The sequence below is a fragment of the Anticarsia gemmatalis genome, chromosome Z, assembly GCF_050436995.1.
Source record: "Anticarsia gemmatalis isolate Benzon Research Colony breed Stoneville strain chromosome Z, ilAntGemm2 primary, whole genome shotgun sequence".
Taxonomy (NCBI): domain Eukaryota; kingdom Metazoa; phylum Arthropoda; class Insecta; order Lepidoptera; family Erebidae; genus Anticarsia; species Anticarsia gemmatalis.
Genome location: NC_134776.1, coordinates 17,074,099 through 17,093,888, shown reverse-complemented (window position 1 = coordinate 17,093,888; position 19,790 = coordinate 17,074,099). Strand labels below are relative to the sequence as shown.

The 19,790-nt window shown below is 35.2% G+C and overlaps 1 protein-coding gene and 1 non-coding gene across 2 annotated transcripts in view; both read left to right on the top strand.

The window, feature by feature from the left end:
• Positions 1-988: 988 nt before the first annotated feature.
• The window catches only part of LOC142986585 (ADP,ATP carrier protein 1-like), a 104,375-nt gene continuing 85,573 nt past the window's right edge, over positions 989-19,790 (top strand). The window contains exon 1 of the mRNA XM_076135100.1: positions 989-1,071. The gene's annotated coding sequence lies outside the window, so the exon portion shown is untranslated. The remainder of the gene's footprint in view (positions 1,072-19,790) is intronic.
• TRNAR-CCU (transfer RNA arginine (anticodon CCU)) lies at positions 2,684-2,756 on the top strand. The gene has a single exon. It is a non-coding gene; the product is annotated as a tRNA-Arg (tRNA).

Genomic DNA, 19,790 nt, shown 5'->3' with positions numbered 1-19,790 from the left:
AGTCTTACACAACACAATCTACACTTCTACACTAATAATATAAAAGAAAACATATCAGTTCGTATCCGGTCTACCTGCTTTTTTTTTTCAAAAAAATAAAGCAATCTTAAAGCAGTAGCTGTAAGATGTACGTCCGCGTCGTCCCTCATGTTTGCGCTGACTAGCATGCTGCTAGCAGCTTTAAAATTCTTCCGGTGAATTTTACGCAACTTGCGCATTTTATATGAGCGTCAAAATAAATTAGCATTGGAATAGCCAGAATCGCTTTTAAAAAAAGTAATTACTTTTAATTCTTTTAAATATGTTTCTATTTTAAATGTAATAGTTAGGTACTTAAGAAATGTTTTCATACATAGATACACAGATCATTCGTTATGCAATTATTTCTTCTTAACTGATCGCCATTCATGTCAATGGCATGGGTGTAATATAGAGTTATTTGTAATTCACTTCTTTTGCGATTATTGATACCATTGCTCTCTTAGAGCTCGTTGAAGTAGAACGCAAGAGGAGCCATAATTTTATTTATTTTAAGTAATCTTAATCGATCCAAAGAACAGCAGCTTGTGTGTTGTCAAACAATTCGACGTTTATTTTCGATGCTGTATTAATGAGGAGAAATTACTTTTGGATTCTAAAATTTTAGATTCAGAATAGTTTAAAGTGTCAAATTCGAGAGTACCTACCGAATGGACATTTGTTCAAATCAATCGAATTTCATTTTCGTCTCGATACTGTCAGTCTAAGCCTGGTGTTTCTGTCTATATTCAAAATGATTAATACATACCTACGGAAGATTTGAGTCATTAGTTAATTTTAAAAATTGTTTATTATGCCAACAATCTGGTTTGTGAGAGCTCTTACACAACACGTGCCAAGAGGGAAACGGAAAATATCGCAGATCTCAATCGCGCATGCGTTCGAGTACGTTGACCTCGGCTTTCCCCTAGCTTTTAGGCGCCAGTGTCTTTATGTCTCGCAGTGCGACCAGACGCGAAACATAAGGTCACCACTACAGTGAATCAATGTCATGACCTCGTTATGCCGCCATGGTTTTGTTCACAGCAATACGTAAGTATCGGCTGGCGATCTGCCCTACTGCGACCATAACTCTAATATCGTATAATACATTTTTGAATTTTAAAAGTTAATGCTCATGCGAATTATGTCTAAGCCTACTTTTGAAACTTTCATGTCTTGAATTAGACGTTTTTACGGTTCAGTAATTATTGTTAACTTCGTTCAAAAATAAAATAGATTTAACAGTTTTTAATTATTAAGTATAATATAATAATTACAAGGATTACTACCTACTAATAAGTACGAATAATATGCGTACTTATTAGTAGTAATCCTTATGATTTAATATGGAAATGGTATTAATTAAAATGCAGAAATTTATTTTTCACGACCATTATCGTTTTCTAACCGAGCAAGTCCCACCCTAATACCTACTTCTTTTCTTGCCTTAACAGTTGGTTTTCATATAAAAGTAAGTTACAAACACGTGCAAAATAGTATTGTTGACCTTCAGTGAGCAACATCATAGACCGTACCTAATATTTGACCATAAAGGAACAGGCCAATTATTGCCTATTAGATATGCTAAATAATATTTACTATAATGTTATAGGCCATAGATAAATAATTAAAAAGATAACTACATACTATTTTTATGTACATATCTAAAAAAAATGGTATTCTTGAACTGTAAGTTGGCAGAGCTCTTGACGACGGTAATATTGTTCGTAAATGTAAATCCGTGTTTCTAAGATAACATGGAATTACCCATAGAACACCGCCAAGGAACCAAATTTTCATGTCGTACAGTGTGTACATTCTCCACGTCATCACCTATTTCTTTTTTGACATCTAAAGATTCGCCGTAGTTCATGATAATTCATGAACTACGACGAACGAAAATAAACAGCGATAAGTCTCGGCCTAACTAAATTATAAAAGATGGGTGCCCTGCATTCACCTAATTAAATCATATTGAGAAATATGTTCATGAATAACACACGATTATTTTTGCTCCTAATCACGGAGTTTAAAATATCCTTTGATTTATGATGTTCTAGTACTTGGGGCGTATCATTATCGTGGAGTACTGGGGCACTTTTAAGCCACACCTATTGGGAAGGTGGAGATTTCGCTAATGGACCTACCGATTTAATGCAACCCCATCCCCTTTGGGTTGGGCTATCTTGTCAGTGTGTGTACCATCGGTAAAATTACTGTCTTGTCAAGTCATGAGATCCTAGTATAAGGCCGCGCAATAAATTCCTGTTTCGTACATAGATATAGTAGTAATTCAATAAAAAACCGCTAGTCGTGTAAGACACGTAAGATGGTTTCCCAAGCGCCTGCCTTAATGTCGAGACAATAAACTAAGCTTAAGCTTTTACATAACATTTAACGGTGTTGACAAAAGATAAAGTATCAAGCTATTAAGGCCCCTTTATTTTTTAACGAATTTCAAACAGGTTTTTGCTAATATTGAAATATAAACATTTTCATTGTTGCCTTCGACAGACACATTAAAAAAAGGATATCTACTTAAAACTAATATAAATTATTGCTTATTGTTCTAGTCATGGACAATCTGACTGCCCGGCCTGAAACGCTGAATTGACTTGAATATACTCATAACAGAAACCAAGTTTTGGATTTTCCATTTGAAGCCCCTGTGGCCTAATGGATAAGGCATCGGCCTCCTAAGCCGAGGATTGCGGGTTCGAGTCCCGCCAGGGGTGGTTTTTGATATATTTTTAGAATCATAAATTTGGCATACAACTTTTGATGACGCAATATTGGGTAGTATTTGAAGCAATGTCCAGTGATAATAAGTAATGACCTTGGTTTTACTTGCTAGCCTGGGGTTTCTAGGGTACACAAACTACACAAATATATTATAGGCCTCCTATGCCGGGGATAGCGGGTTCCAATCCTGCATTCAAACAATTCTTTTTTATAGAATTGCAGTCAATTGCAAAGTTGTGAAGTTATGATATACTAATCCTGTATATTACTATTAAATAATATCTTTATAAATATGAGCAAAAAGTATTTATTCGCACAGCTGTAGGTAACGATAAAAATCTTGTATAATTTACTTTAATTCCAAATTTTCATATAGGTATTTTTTGTTTGTATCTGTACCTGAAGATCAAGTTCAAATCATGTCTTCTATTAGACTACGAGTACATATAACATGTAATTTTTGTTGTACTAGCTGACCCGCGCAACTTCGCTTGCGTCACATAAGATAGAAAGGATCAAAATTTTCCCCGTTTTTGTCACATTTTTTATTGCTACTCTGCTCCTATTGTTCGTAGCGTGATGATATATAGCCTATAGCCTTCCTCGATAAATGGACTATCTAACACTGAAAGATTTTTTTAAATCGGACCAGTAGTTCCTGAGATTAGCGCGTTCAAACAAACAAACAAATTCTTCAGCTTTATAATATTAGTATAGATATGTAACTGTAAAAGCCCGAACTGTGGTAAATCCTAAGATTTTCCGGTAAAACCTAAGATTTACCAACTCTCAATGGTAAAAGTCCGAACAATTCTTTTATTTCGAACTTTTACCTCTATTCACTTGATGATGTCGAGATATCGCCGGAGCCCCGCTTCGCGGGCTCCTCCTACTTGGTGGTTTACAAAAAAATAACCACGAAGGCTAAGGTGGGCCTTAGCACCTTAGCTTTTTAACCTAAGCTACCCATGTCGCTTTGCCCAAAACTCCTTCTTTATAACGGTAGTTAATTATACCGTAACATAGTTATGAAGAAGGAGTTATTTATATACCGTAACATAGTTTTTAAACTCCGGCTTGTTCGGAATTTTTATCATTGAGAGTTGGCAAATCTTAAGTTTTACCGGAAAATCTTAGGATTTACCACAGTTCGGACTTTTACAGTAACATACATATATAGGTATATGTAATCTTATAAGTACTCTTGCCATTGTTACGAATTTGTAGTCTCCATAGCCATGTGATAGTTATGCATGTTTTTGATATCTCCAAAGACACGTGGTCGTTTATAACCAACTCCTTGTCTTTATGCTGCTCTAGTTATTAAGTTCAGGATTATTGAACTGGAATACTGCGCAGTCTCGCATTGAGGATACGCCCACTGTGTGTATGCACTCAGCGTGGCCTTGACCGTCATCCTAGAGTTTTAGTCAATGAAAACGTTTCATTCAACATTCTAGTGATCTATGATGTTTTGGTTCAGCACTAACTAATAGTTTATGGCTAGTTCAAAGACTACGCGTTGTATTAATAGTACTCTATTAATACGACGCGACGCGTTGTATTAATAGAGTACTATTAATACAACGCGTCGCGTTCGGTTTCTTACCTTCTAAAGACTTCGTCATAAAAAGAGGTAAGGTACCGATTATGTAAAACTTAAACAGATTATGAATAATATTGGTAAAAAAGTTATACGTATTTTAATCGGTCTCATGCTTTACAAATGAATGTTGCGATCATTGGACCTTTTATTGAACCACTTCGATAATCTGAAATGCACACTAGGATCATTATTCTGACAGCGTTAATAGGGTACACTGAGTGACTGGTTTTTACTAACAAAACAAGAAAGCCATCGCTGAAAAAAGATAGATAGCGACCTTCAAACAGGGTATGGAAAAGGGGTTAAGAAGGAATCAGGTTTTTTTTTTCAAAAATGGTGTTACAGACGTAAACCTTTGAATAAATTTTAGTAAAAAGAAGTTTTAAAGATAGTACAAAAAATACACATGGTACTACAAACATTTTGAGTTTCACAATTTTTTTTGAGTGTCCCACGTATGAAGATAGATTATAATGCTAGTTTTTTACCAACCAAAACGTATCCATTATGTTTAAAAAAAATAAGTAAACTTAAGCGATATTTCAATATGTCACGGTCGTCTCATTACACACCTCTCCCTTATAAAGAAAATTTGTATAAGAGGGTGCATTTCCTGTATCAACTGTTACCCTGGTACCCTAACCCCACATGCTACACGTGGTGACCACGTTGCGAGGTACGGTGGTCTAGTGCTACGATCAATATTTGCGAGGGTGTGAGTGTGCGTAAACTATGCAATAGACTATCTTGGTTGTTTTACTTCCTGCTGTTCATGTTACTCTGGTGCAAGAAACTATTTCAACCCGCTTTAATGTAGCATATAGACAATTATTCACTTACAGGTTGAATTTAGAAGAATGTTTAGAATAGTAATCAGATGTTTTTCTAATATGCTTATTTTTTTGTAAGATAAATTTAAATTATTCAATACTTTTCTTAAAACTACTACAATTTGCATGCTAAGTAACACTTATTTTAGATAGGTACCCATTTCTTTCTATATTTGTTGGTGAATCACAATACCAAATTACTTTTTCTATCCCTAGGTATTCTATGCTTTTGCATAGACACATTCTGTTAGAACGTCGTGACTATTGTTTATTTAGACATGATTTACGACTTGTTATGAAGTGGAGGCTGGACAAGTCAAGTTTTGCTAGGTTTTACGATTTTCCTAACCAGTCAATTAGGAACTCCTTTCTCCCAATTGACTGCAAGGAGAATACGCGTTACTCAGTTGCACCGGCTTTTATACCCCCAGTAAAACGACTGCAGCTCCATCTATGCACTTCCGGTGCCCTCAGCGAACCTTGTTATAATATCTGTACTTTTTTAGTATCGCTTATTACACAATGTATACCTTTTGTTAATATTTTAAGCAATATATCAAGGAATTAAATTGTCAATATTTAACACAAATAAATTACGTATCAAGAATGATTATTAAATTGAACACTAAGTTGTTAGTCCTCCCTTCAATAAAATTAGGACCAATAGAAGCCTGTCTTAAATAAAGTGCACCCTGAATGGCTGGAAGACTGTGTAGCGCGCTTTATGAATTCGACACAAGAGTTCTTGAAGTTCGGCTTTCATTTTTCGCTCTAATACTTTTTATCTATCCAAGCCTTATGGACACTAAGACACTAATCTCCATTAAATAATAAACAAAATAGTCTTGTTTAACCAAGCAGAATTAAGAGGTGAGAAGAGAGCTCTCACCCTTATCGCGTCCTTCTGGTGCGCATGCGTAGTGAAAACGCAAATGAGACCAAGTTAACTATTAGCGACTGAATAAAACTTAGCGATTGCTATCTTTTTCCTACAGATAAAATAGTCACATATGGCAGACAAGATTTGAAGAAAATTTTCTTCTTATCACCATATAAAACGTAATAACTGTTATTTTCTAATAAGCCTTCTATTAAACGAATTAAAATAAATAGATAATTAAACTACTCAGTAACCGGCTATTTTTTATTCTCTATTTCCATCGCTTACTGATTAATTAATAAAATTATGTAAGTATCTCCAATTGTGGACAATTAGATTTTATAACATCTTTGCACCTGAATATACTTATATCATACGTACATTTTAAGCAAATAAATGTTTTATTATTGTTTAAAATAAAATGGTTCAGCAAATTGCGAACCAAATGATTCGTAGGTATGGACTATACATTATTTGTTCATGATACAATAATATTATTTATACGTTACTCTACTTTTTATTATCGGTCATGTCATTGTCGGTCACTTTTCTCCGAGGGGTAGAAATCACCTTCCTTGTGCCAAGGTTACATATAATTACAGGAAATTTTAACCATACATGTTATTCCCCTCTCTGAATCCATTGAAAGAAGCCTATCCAGGCAGGCTAAAACGCATTTCGATTGACAACTATTTGAAAACCACTATGTACATTGTTTTCTCCTTTAGATTATAGTGATAAGCACGGAATAGCACGTTACGTCAAGGCAGCAATGTACTGAATAGTGACCATCAATTTGTCGTACCTACACTAGTTGTTAAATGAGATATGCGATAAACCCGTTGGCTGATGAAAGCCAGTATGGCGGAGTTGAATTACTAGGAGAACATAAATGTCCCAGAGAAATCGTGTTTCGCAGCGCTAGTATGTACAACACGCGTTTCGGTCGATCGATTGAAAGAAGCCAGTGCAGGGTTGAAAGAAGCCTATGCCACCGTGTTGATCTACCAGGGACCCATAACACGATAGAGAGAAAATTATTGAACTAAGTGACGTATAGGTTTGCTGACGTAGTGGCTTGTGGATCACGTTTCTGATATCAGGACAACATAAACTGACTACGGTGGATAACGGGGGTGAAGTTTCAAACAATATGTTTACACAAAAGGTCATTTTAATTGACAACTTTTCATTATTTTAACTAACATATATTATTATATATTAGTTAAAAGAATGATACTATATATTTTATTTTAAACTAGATGTGAAATAAAGGGACCCATATTTTTCTTTCCGGTCAGTTCAGTTATTTTCATTCATGATTTTCACTTTGAAAATTGTTTCATTCTAAACAGACGTAAGTGCCAAATGACGTCACATATACGGCGGGAAAGCATAATGCCATGGCCTCCTCACAAGTCACATCATTTAAAAAAACTTTACTATAAATGTCAGTGTCTCTGTCTTGTCAACCTGCCGCGTCTATCGTATTATTATTTACTTACAAATACATTAATTGTTTTATAAGTTATTATTTTCCGTTCTCCGTTATTTATAAGTCATGAAGGTATCTGAAGGATTCCAAGTTGCTGATAGTAGGAACTTGCCCAAAGTAAATAATACTTAATGCTTTAGGAATATACGCACGAAAACATACTTACTGCATTACCTTTGGCCATGTTTTCTGAAGAATGTAAGAAGCGTAAAATAGAGTCAGGATTTTTCAAGATTATTGTGGTAACCGTCAGCCTACTTACTTTAAATGACTACAGCATATTTAATTTAAAATGACACAAATTGAGTATGATGCAAATTACACTACAAAGATTTAGACGCTGAACATTTCTGGTAGCAATTTATTTTTAAGTCTATTTCAGAAAGTGTTAGATAAAACAAATTGAAATTAGTTTACGTCTTTTTATTCAATTTTTATTATTAGCCCATGGAGATTTATTAACCCACATGCTACTGTGACTATTTCTCCTGAATGTTGAATGAGTTTATTATTTATAACAGTGTGGCTTGAGTATCTTAAACACAGACACATAACACCCACAGCATTACACCATTCTTGCTTGTTTGAGCTAGGCACAGCAAGAAATTGTTTTTGATCGTCTCTAGAACTATTTGCAAGATGGCACATAACAATATTTGAGATCCTTCATAACCAAACTTATACTCTTCACTAGGATTCATTTTGAGAAATCTATAATGTTTAAAGGTAATTAATGATGCAAAATACTTCATTAACTTATTTATTGTGGTATTTTCGTGTTTGTTTACTTTAAAACATTAATGACATTTCAAATGTCATTTTTCACAACTTTCATTGAAATTGCAAACGCAAAGGTAAGAAGTTAGTCTTCCGTATATGTGACGTCACAGTGCATTTTTTGATTTTTATTTTATTTCTCCAGAAATATTGAGCCAAAAGAATAAAAAATATATATTTTGTATTCAGGGTGGAAAAATAAAGAAACAGTATTTTAATTAATGTACTTAAAAATGTTGAAATGTCAATTATCTGACTCAATTAATAAAACAATTGAGTGTCTACTGGGATAAGGCCCACATGAATAAGATCTGAGAGGGCCAAGTCTCGATGGAGCTGCTTGTTTTTCTTTAAAAAGTAATGAAATGTAGATATAGAGTCACGCTAAGTCTAAGGTTCCTTACTGCTATTTCATTATTAAACTAGTAAAAAGAAATCCAAATTTTTGGGTGATTTTCAACTAGCTACTCCGAGGATAATGGAGGTACAGAAAAAATAAAAAAAAGTAAATTGTAGCTCCAAGTGTCTAGTTTTCAGATATTATTATGACCATGAAAAATGTTGTCCAAATTTTTTCCCGTCTAAAAGAAGTCCCACGGACTTCTAAAATTTTTTTTGATTGTTTCGTTCAAAAGCTCGTTTAGAGAATTTAATCCTCTTTAATTTGCCGTATTCAAAAAGCCCGTACGACGATTTGCCGCGGAGTTATCGTCAATCAAAGCAAAAAAGTTCATTTTTACTTTGATATTCAATAACTCAGGAAAAGGAAATCAAAGGAGGGTTTTGAAAACTGCACGATATTCTCCATAAGGAAATGTAAACATCTTTTAGAAAAAAAAAATTTAAACTCGAACTGAAAAAGAAAAAATGGGATATTTGGATAACTTGGATATCATCGTCGGTAATTTTTCAACCTCAAAGTGGTGTCCCTTAAAATCCCTCAAAAATTCAAAGCGCTGCGATTTTTGTTGCATTGTATGTAACCCCGAAGCTTCAATTTCTTTGTTTTTGCAAAAATCACCATTATAAGCAATTTTGAGATTTTTGTTCATTTTTTTTAATAAATAAGAATTTTTCCTCTAAAATCTTTATTTTTCGCTTAAAAAAGATTGATTTTTTTTTTAAATTTAAAACAAAATAATAACTCGCCGCAATCGACGCCCAAGCATGTCCCAAACATGCTCAATTGGGTTCAAATCAGGACTCATAGCTGGATGATTAAGCGTTGTTACGTTGTTTGCGCGGAGAAAAGTTCGCGTGCGAACTGCAGTATGAGGACGAGCGTTATCCTGCATCAAAATGAACCGTCTTGCTCCCATGCGTGTGCGCATAGGCAGGACGTGTGGTCTCAGAATCTCGTCGACGTACCTGTCGGCAGTCAACGTCCCACGAACGATGACCAACGGGGTTCTGGTGTTGAAGGATACACCTACCCACACCATGACTGATCCACCATTGAAAGCCGTAACTGGTCTCGTAAAACCATCCCGATCACGTTCCCCACGACGGCGCCAAACGAGAGATCGTCTATCGCTGCCATGAAGACAAAATCATGATTCGTCAGTCGATAAGACACTGGTCCACTGTCTACGACCCCAATGGTGATGGTCATGCGCCAATGGCAATGCAAATCGGGCTCGACGATGTCGTGGAGTGAGCATAGGCACGCGATTTGCGCGTCGCGCGCGTAGTCCTTGCTCTCAAAAGCGATTTCGGACCGTTGATGCCGAGATGTGTTGTTAGGAAGTACGTTGTCGACGATTGCGGAATTGAGGAGCGATCGTGTGAGCATGGGCAAGTAGGGTTTCGACGAGCTTCGCGAATGATAGCTCGATCATCACGTTCGGTAGTGATCCGTCGTCTACCTTGACCCGGACGACGATTGTAACTAGTCGCGTTGAATCCGGCATAGGCACGACTGGCAACAGACTGACTCAGAAGCTGCTACTTCCACCTGACTGTAGCCCTCTTGAAGCAGGGTAACAATGCGAGCCACATCTGTGGCAGCTAAATGTCGGCGAGGCATATCAAAATGCCAAAGGTGATTATCAAAGAAAAGTTTACAGAAAATTCACGAAAGAAATTTAAGCAAGAAAGAATACAAAAAAATTAAGTTTGTGTGAAGAAAAGCCGAAACCCGCGGGGGTTTATCAACTAGTTTTTATTGAATTTTTAAAATAAGATTTGAAACTAAGGCAGTTGTAGCGGTCAGAAAACATTTAGGTACATTTTCTTATAGAGAATATTGTGCGTTTTCAAAACCCTCCTTTGATTTCCTGTACGATCATTATTTCCGGAGTTATTAAATATCTCAGTCAAAAATAACTTTTTTGCTTTCATTGACGATAACTCCGCGGCAAATCGTCGAACAGGCTTTTTGAATACAGCAAATTTAAGAGGATTAAATTCTCTAAAAGGGCTCTTGAACGAAACAAGAAAAAAAAATTTTCAGGCCCGTGGACATTTTTTTAGACGGAAAAAAATTTGGAATTTTTTTTACAGTAGTTTTCGTAGGATTTCTCCAGACGTGGCCATGACAAAAATTTTTCATGGTCATATCTAAAAACTAGACACTTGGAGTTACAATTTGCTTTTTTTCGGTACGACTATTTTCCTCGGAGTTACAGCTTGTTGAAAATCACCCAAAAATTTGGAATTTTTTTATATCCCTTAATTTTTGTGACTAGTTTATTATAGTTAATGTAATATAACTGGCCGTTGAACATTCTTTATACGTTAGTGGGTACAGGTCAACGGCCAAATCACCTTTTTTTTTATTTATTTTTTTAGATGGTTTAGAAGGCTTAATTTCTAAGAAATCGGCGCGGTATTTACGCTTTTATGTACGCTTAACTGGTTGTATTTGGTGATCGCTGAAGCTTGAGGTTTTATCTTTTACTCAATATTTATTAGATGCACCGCAAGAATATTGGTTACTAGTGAAAGCGACTCGTAGGCTTGGTCACAAGAGAATATGGAGGTGCCAATGTCCATGAGGGCGTTTTTTAAACCTTGGCTCTTGCGAATTGTTAGGCATACGCCAATACCTTAAATTTTTGATATCAAATTAAGCGGCCCATCAAGTGTTTTGCAAAGGCGGTATGTCAATATTTCCAATAGTTTGGTTGGGTTCTAATCAGGTGCTTTCTTATCAAGGTCACCAGGTACTCTACTAGATCTTCCAAAATCGTAGTTTTTATAGTTTTCCATTAGGTATGTAGCCAATAAACCCTCACTCTATACCAAATTTTAGCTCTCTGAGTTTATGGAAAGGTTTATTTATTTGTTTATATTGAAGGTTTATGTTGACTGTCACGTAGGTACCTATATAACTTGATTTAGAGATAGTACCTAATTAAAGATTGTGATTTATTTAAGTAATTCACAAATTACAATTAGACTAATCAATCAGTATTGGTTTTACTCGACTAAACCGAAACGTAATTAATAAAATAAACAAACACTAATTTCTTAATAAAAAATTGAATGTTGGTCAATTACCTAATGCAAAGTTTAGAAAATATAACAAAATTCTAATTCAAAATAAAATAAATGTAACAATAACAATAAAACTAATGAGGTATGACTCTTGATCTTCTTTCTCAAGAACTTATTAACTATAGCTACATTTATTACAATACAACTCACTGTTAGAGTGACGAGCTGGGATTCTGGAGGTCTTGGCTTACTTAGTAGGTAGTGAGTAATATAAATGTGTGTAAGATGGCTGACGTGTTATTTCCGTTGTCTTGGTAACAAGTTAGGAACATTCACATAGTAATCATCAAAATTCTTCGTTCATTGACGATATGTATTGGTCGGTTCGGTTTCGCTGAAGATTGTGTTTTTACCACTGTTGTCACTTACCTAAAATATTGCTCTCTATAAGTAACCGACGGAACTGATTGCCCACAGAGGAAATGGTTGGTTGAATAAGGCCTGTGACTACCACAACTAAGGTATAGTCCAACTTTAGTTTCAATAATACAATGCGATAGGCATGCAAACCTCCTTTTCCAGAGTCCAAACGTTCTTTCTGCTGTTTCTAGTTTTTATTTTTGCTTCATTCAATCCTTTTCAGGATCTGTGGTGGCGTTTTAAAACTTAATAACTGTAAGCACTATCACCCGGTAGATGCCCACTTATCTCATTAAACTATGTGTATGTCGGCGAGGCATATCAAAATGCCAAAGGTGATTATCAAAGAAAAGTTTACAGAAAATTCACGAAAGAAATTTAAGCAAGAAAGAATACAAAAAAATTAAGTTTGTGTGAAGAAAAGCCGAAACCCGCGGGGGTTTATCAACTAGTTTTTATTGAATTTTTAAAATAAGATTTGAAACTAAGGCAGTTGTAGCGGTCAGAAAACATTTAGGTACATTTTCTTATAGAGAATATTGTGCGTTTTCAAAACCCTCCTTTGATTTCCTGTACGATCATTATTTCCGGAGTTATTAAATATCTCAGTCAAAAATAACTTTTTTGCTTTCATTGACGATAACTCCGCGGCAAATCGTCGAACAGGCTTTTTGAATACAGCAAATTTAAGAGGATTAAATTCTCTAAAAGGGCTCTTGAACGAAACAAGAAAAAAAAATTTTCAGGCCCGTGGACATTTTTTTAGACGGAAAAAAATTTGGAATTTTTTTTACAGTAGTTTTCGTAGGATTTCTCCAGACGTGGCCATGACAAAAATTTTTCATGGTCATATCTAAAAACTAGACACTTGGAGTTACAATTTGCTTTTTTTCGGTACGACTATTTTCCTCGGAGTTACAGCTTGTTGAAAATCACCCAAAAATTTGGAATTTTTTTATATCCCTTAATTTTTGTGACTAGTTTATTATAGTTAATGTAATATAACTGGCCGTTGAACATTCTTTATACGTTAGTGGGTACAGGTCAACGGCCAAATCACCTTTTTTTTTATTTATTTTTTTAGATGGTTTAGAAGGCTTAATTTCTAAGAAATCGGCGCGGTATTTACGCTTTTATGTACGCTTAACTGGTTGTATTTGGTGATCGCTGAAGCTTGAGGTTTTATCTTTTACTCAATATTTATTAGATGCACCGCAAGAATATTGGTTACTAGTGAAAGCGACTCGTAGGCTTGGTCACAAGAGAATATGGAGGTGCCAATGTCCATGAGGGCGTTTTTTAAACCTTGGCTCTTGCGAATTGTTAGGCATACGCCAATACCTTAAATTTTTGATATCAAATTAAGCGGCCCATCAAGTGTTTTGCAAAGGCGGTATGTCAATATTTCCAATAGTTTGGTTGGGTTCTAATCAGGTGCTTTCTTATCAAGGTCACCAGGTACTCTACTAGATCTTCCAAAATCGTAGTTTTTATAGTTTTCCATTAGGTATGTAGCCAATAAACCCTCACTCTATACCAAATTTTAGCTCTCTGAGTTTATGGAAAGGTTTATTTATTTGTTTATATTGAAGGTTTATGTTGACTGTCACGTAGGTACCTATATAACTTGATTTAGAGATAGTACCTAATTAAAGATTGTGATTTATTTAAGTAATTCACAAATTACAATTAGACTAATCAATCAGTATTGGTTTTACTCGACTAAACCGAAACGTAATTAATAAAATAAACAAACACTAATTTCTTAATAAAAAATTGAATGTTGGTCAATTACCTAATGCAAAGTTTAGAAAATATAACAAAATTCTAATTCAAAATAAAATAAATGTAACAATAACAATAAAACTAATGAGGTATGACTCTTGATCTTCTTTCTCAAGAACTTATTAACTATAGCTACATTTATTACAATACAACTCACTGTTAGAGTGACGAGCTGGGATTCTGGAGGTCTTGGCTTACTTAGTAGGTAGTGAGTAATATAAATGTGTGTAAGATGGCTGACGTGTTATTTCCGTTGTCTTGGTAACAAGTTAGGAACATTCACATAGTAATCATCAAAATTCTTCGTTCATTGACGATATGTATTGGTCGGTTCGGTTTCGCTGAAGATTGTGTTTTTACCACTGTTGTCACTTACCTAAAATATTGCTCTCTATAAGTAACCGACGGAACTGATTGCCCACAGAGGAAATGGTTGGTTGAATAAGGCCTGTGACTACCACAACTAAGGTATAGTCCAACTTTAGTTTCAATAATACAATGCGATAGGCATGCAAACCTCCTTTTCCAGAGTCCAAACGTTCTTTCTGCTGTTTCTAGTTTTTATTTTTGCTTCATTCAATCCTTTTCAGGATCTGTGGTGGCGTTTTAAAACTTAATAACTGTAAGCACTATCACCCGGTAGATGCCCACTTATCTCATTAAACTCAAGTCATAACATGAGTTGAACCATGCCAGTGAGCATCAGAATTCTGTATCACAAATTATCAAATTGGTATCACAAATCACCTGAACGTTTAATGAACAAAAAAACCTTTTCTGTTCCTGAATAACTCCGCATTCTCACTTCCAGGTGACTTAATTCGAATATGTGTTCCATCTACACAGCCAATAACGTGAGGGAATCACTGCTATGTAATAAAATTGTGCTTTGATCTCTGACTGTTTTTCGCTATTTGGCATGTATATTACATTACGTTTTACCTTGTTTAGCCCAAAATTTCTTTGCTCACTTTGGAAACAACTCTTGAAGCTTTAACGCTTTGGAAGCTTTTAACGCTTTGGAAAGATTTCATGCAACGCTTTCCCGTTGCATGAAATCCTAAAGCAATCAAAATTTGATCCATAACTGTCAATATACTATACTTGCGCTGTGAAAGAAGAACTAGCACAGACCTTCAAAATATTGTACCACAGTACCCTCAATCAAACAATACCTGGCTTTCAATTCAGAATCTGTAAAGATATCGAAAGGATTTCTTCTTTGCCTCTAATTCTTTGGGATCGATATTATGTTGTGGATATAATCCAAAACTCCAAAATCTGAATTACTACTATTCAGTATGTATGGTAGTAATTATATGTAAGTATTATTTTAATTTTAGTTTGTAAATTTATCTTTAATTAGCACTCCACTAAGGTTTGATAACTAAAATGTCAACTGTCAACATAAAGTTATGGAACATTTAAACGACCAGATTGGTTATTCATTTAACTTACACTCCGTTGTTCAGAAATGCAATATGTGAACTTACCAAACCGATAAGGCTATTGAACAGATAAACTACCGTTAAATGAACCTCAGAAACCGTGCATAAATCTGATAAAAAAGCCTCTCTGTTTTCATAAATAAGGCCTAAAATTGATTATTTGGCGTCCATTTCAAATAGCAAATAAAAAAGTTCAAATCAAGAATAAAAGTAAAATTGATGTTACGTACATACTTTTATATATTACCCTCATGTTGTCTCATATGCATGCCTCGATATTGTGTTGTAACAAATATGTCACGGCAAAATATGTGACAAATAGGTATTTCGTAAATATTTTTAGAGTCTCGACAGGTAAAATCTTACAATAATTGTCGTTTTTGTTAAACGTGTTTTACTCTGACAATTTAGTCAGTATTTTACCTGCCGCATTTATACATAATTGTCGTCTTTATTAAGCGGCACTTGTCGCGACACTGGCTTATTTGTCAAACAGTGACATTGTTGTCGAATTGTCACGATTATTAAATAGGGCCCTGGTGACAGCAAAGCGCCACTAAAGAACTATTATATGTATTATATATTATGTTTTGCAGCGGCTTACTACAATAACACTTGAACCACAAACCTTAAACCACTCTTGTACATATTCTAGTAGACATTTCTGCTTCATTTGCAATGTTGCCTTGATCAAAAAGTCATTCTACAAATACAATTAATACACTTGCATCTAGTTTTCATTAATATGATTGTCAGCATGAATATTAATTGGGAGATTCCAAACATTTGGCTGGTCTTATATGAAAAAGAACAAATTATAAATTGAAACATCTTGCTTGTTAAAAAATATTTTTATATCTGATTGACATAACTGACAGCTGGTGCCCGGATTTGCCGGCTCGCTAATAGCATGTATTTTCATATTAGCGAGCGGTTAGTCCGACCTAAAACATAAAAACCGCCTTTAACTCGACTGCTAAGTTGTGCATAATAAACCTAGTGCTTTTATCTTGATGCGTTCCCATTTCCTTATTATTCCCTCCTGTTGAGTTATGGAAACCTGGTACGGAACTATTCAACGATCAATATTAGCGGGCCGTTCCGAATAGTACAAGTTACCTCCTCTTTACTTATAGATCTCTGGTAATTTTCATCGCTACAGACGTTATTCCGCGTGCGCCGTCGTTCTTGGTACGAGGAGAAATATTTTCGGCGGCAGTGAATTGCAATGAAGAATAGCTAATGACACTTAGATAATGTTTCAATTTTTGCTTTATTCACGATTCTTCCTTTCAAGTTTAAAATGCGACACTTGATAAAGTTTAGCTATTATTCTCCGTAAAGCTGACAGTGCTATGTGCAATGCTGGCCATGCGTATGTGGCGCGGCTTAGTAGTGTGGGTATTCGACTGTTGGACAAAGTTTCTTCCCTTTTTAAATAACTACCTAATACTAGTCGCACAAATATCTTAAATGCTCCCAACTTACCTATGGCACGATTCTTTTAGAATCTTTCGTTTCAATGTCGGTTTTACCCCGGTTTTTAGTCCCGTGACGAGACAACTAGTATCATATTTTTTTCTCCCATTTGTTCCGTAGCGGTTTCACAAGTCTAAGCACAACACAATATGTTCCCTAATTCAAAAACCGCATCTTAATCGCTTCACCCATTTGAGTTCTACGATGCCAGTCGCTGCCACTGATACACATTGAAATAACGTCTGCACCCCTTTTTTCGGCAGGGGTTAAAAACCTATTCCCGTTCCAATGAATCTACCTATCAATCGAACTAGCTCTGATGAATACCAGAATATCAGAAATCAAAAGAAATATACATATGGACCAAGCTCCTCGCTTCAGTGGTAGTGTGAGGAGGCACCTCATCCCCGCGTTTATACGGGCTTTACAAGTCCACCTAGCCAGAAGGGAAGGAGAGCGGGCGGGTTGACCTGCACCCCTCTCACCCAATCGTAGCGGTGCATATAAATATACGTACTAATATTTTCTACAATTTAAATAAATAAATATATTATTTAATTCAAATCATAAATAAAAGAATATTAAAATATTGATTTTCGAAATAAAATATAATTTATTCTTCAATATATAAATAGATAAAACGCAGTTTTATTCCCCCCGTTTACTAGGATCCCATAAACTACGAGTAGGTAGTAGATGACTTTAAAATAATTTTATAAAATATTATTGCACGCTTACTCTGTACTAACGTAGCTCGGCTTTTAAGTTTATCTGGACAGAGCAGACTTATTGATAAGCAGCACTTGTTTGTTGAATGAAAACTAATATTCGTTTTGTTTTCGGCCAGGAGTTTCTTGCCACGTCTTCTCATTGGCCTACCTTCCGAACGGGCGGTAAATTCACTCCCTGTATCATCGACTATCATAAGTGACAGCATTTGACCTAAATGAAATAAATGATTTAATTGCCCACGAGATCTTCGAAAATCAGTATACGATAGCAACCATCGTGTCAAAACAACAGTTTAGTCTTGATATCTACCGCGAACGTATTCTGCTCCTGTTATTATTGAGACGAAGAATAAAGCAGAAACAAAATAAAATATTAGATAAATCCGTATCTTTCTATAATGAACCATATTGTGGCAGACTTCTTTCCACGCTTTTGTTTTAAGACTTTTATCTTTAAAATCCTCCCTTAACTTGTCCCATAGAACGGGACGTGCTTCCACCAAGGTAATTAAATAGTCGATATCTACATCAGCCATTCTTTGAAAATTAAGTTGTTAACATCTTTGAAACTTGTGAAACTGCACCACAAATTGACAAATATTATTATTTTCTCGATAACTTAATTCTTCAAAACTAGGAAATAAAGGAGAATGCTCAAAAAAAACCCAGGCTGTACACAAAAGTTATGTAACTCAAAAAATTAGTTATACTGTGTAATTGAATTCCCAATGTTTACCTCTATCAAATTCCATGGCTGAACATACTATTTTGCTATAACTTTTCAGTAGGGGTTTTCAATATATTTTTATATTTTTTAAATAAGTTACCTATATAAATGTTTAATCTTTTTTTAAACACATTTTTAATATAGGTATGTAACTGAGTTACAAATTAAAAATTTTAAAAATATATTTTTGAAAATGAGTCATCATCACCAGGTCATATATGTCCCCACCGAGGGGCACGAGCCTCCCCTCTTAACAAAGAGGGGGATCAGGCCTTAGTCCACCACACTGGTCTAATGCGGGTTGGCAGACAATTGGAGGGCTATTATAAGGTAGAAAAGTGTTGTCATGGTGGTAGATTGCTAGCATATAGCCTATGAAGCACCAAACCCTTCCATCCCTCTACTGACTTTTGCAGTATGCAAGGGAAGAAATGCAGCTGGCACCTTCTATGTTTTTTTTTTCGCTCTCAATCCAGCATGGGAGCAATGGGGAAAAAAATAATAGTGTTATTATTTGAAATGAGTGATACTGTGTAATTAATTCCAGATATTTACCTCTATCAAATTCAATAGCTAAACAATTTTATATTGCTATTACTTTTCAGTAGGGGTTTTTAATATATTTTCAATATTTTTTATCATGAATATAAAAAAGACATACCCGCCCACACTACTAGCTGGCGCCCGTAGTGCGGTTTCGAGTCAAGGTGAACTCAAGTTTTATATAAATAAAAAACAATAAAAATGTTTTTAGCATTTATTACATTCTTTCTATATCTAGTGTTACATTGTCTAATATAAGAGCAGGGTGACTAAAGTTTTCTTCATATCGGGCCCATCCCAAATAAAATATTACACTTATAACGTGGGCACAACTTCCAAGCGTTCTTTTCCCGTGAATGCATGAGCAGTAATGCTCGACTATTTTAAATTCACCTTTTAAATAGTAGATAATAGCAAAAAATAGTATTTCGCCATCGAATTTGATAAAGGCGAATATCTGGAATTGAATCACTCAGTATCACTAAAATTCTGAGTTACACACCGTTTGTGTACGGCCTGGGTTTTTTTCCCGTACATTTTGAGCATTCTCCTTTACGCAAACCTCTTTCCATGCTGTTGTTTTTGCGTTTTTATTCTTATTCGTCTGATGTTTTTTCTCATAGTACGGGATGCTGCTCGATGAGAGTAATTAAGTGATGGACTTCAATAATACCATCCGTCATTTTTGAATTTTGAATAATAACTGCGCAGGATTGCATCGTGGGTCTCTAACGTCACCACATCGTATCGTACAGCGACACGTTACGACATCGTGTCGAATTTTTCCACGACGCGACGTCGTATTGTGAAACAACGCCACATCGTTGTACGATGCGACGTCGTATCGAGTTTATGTGTGAGAGCCCTA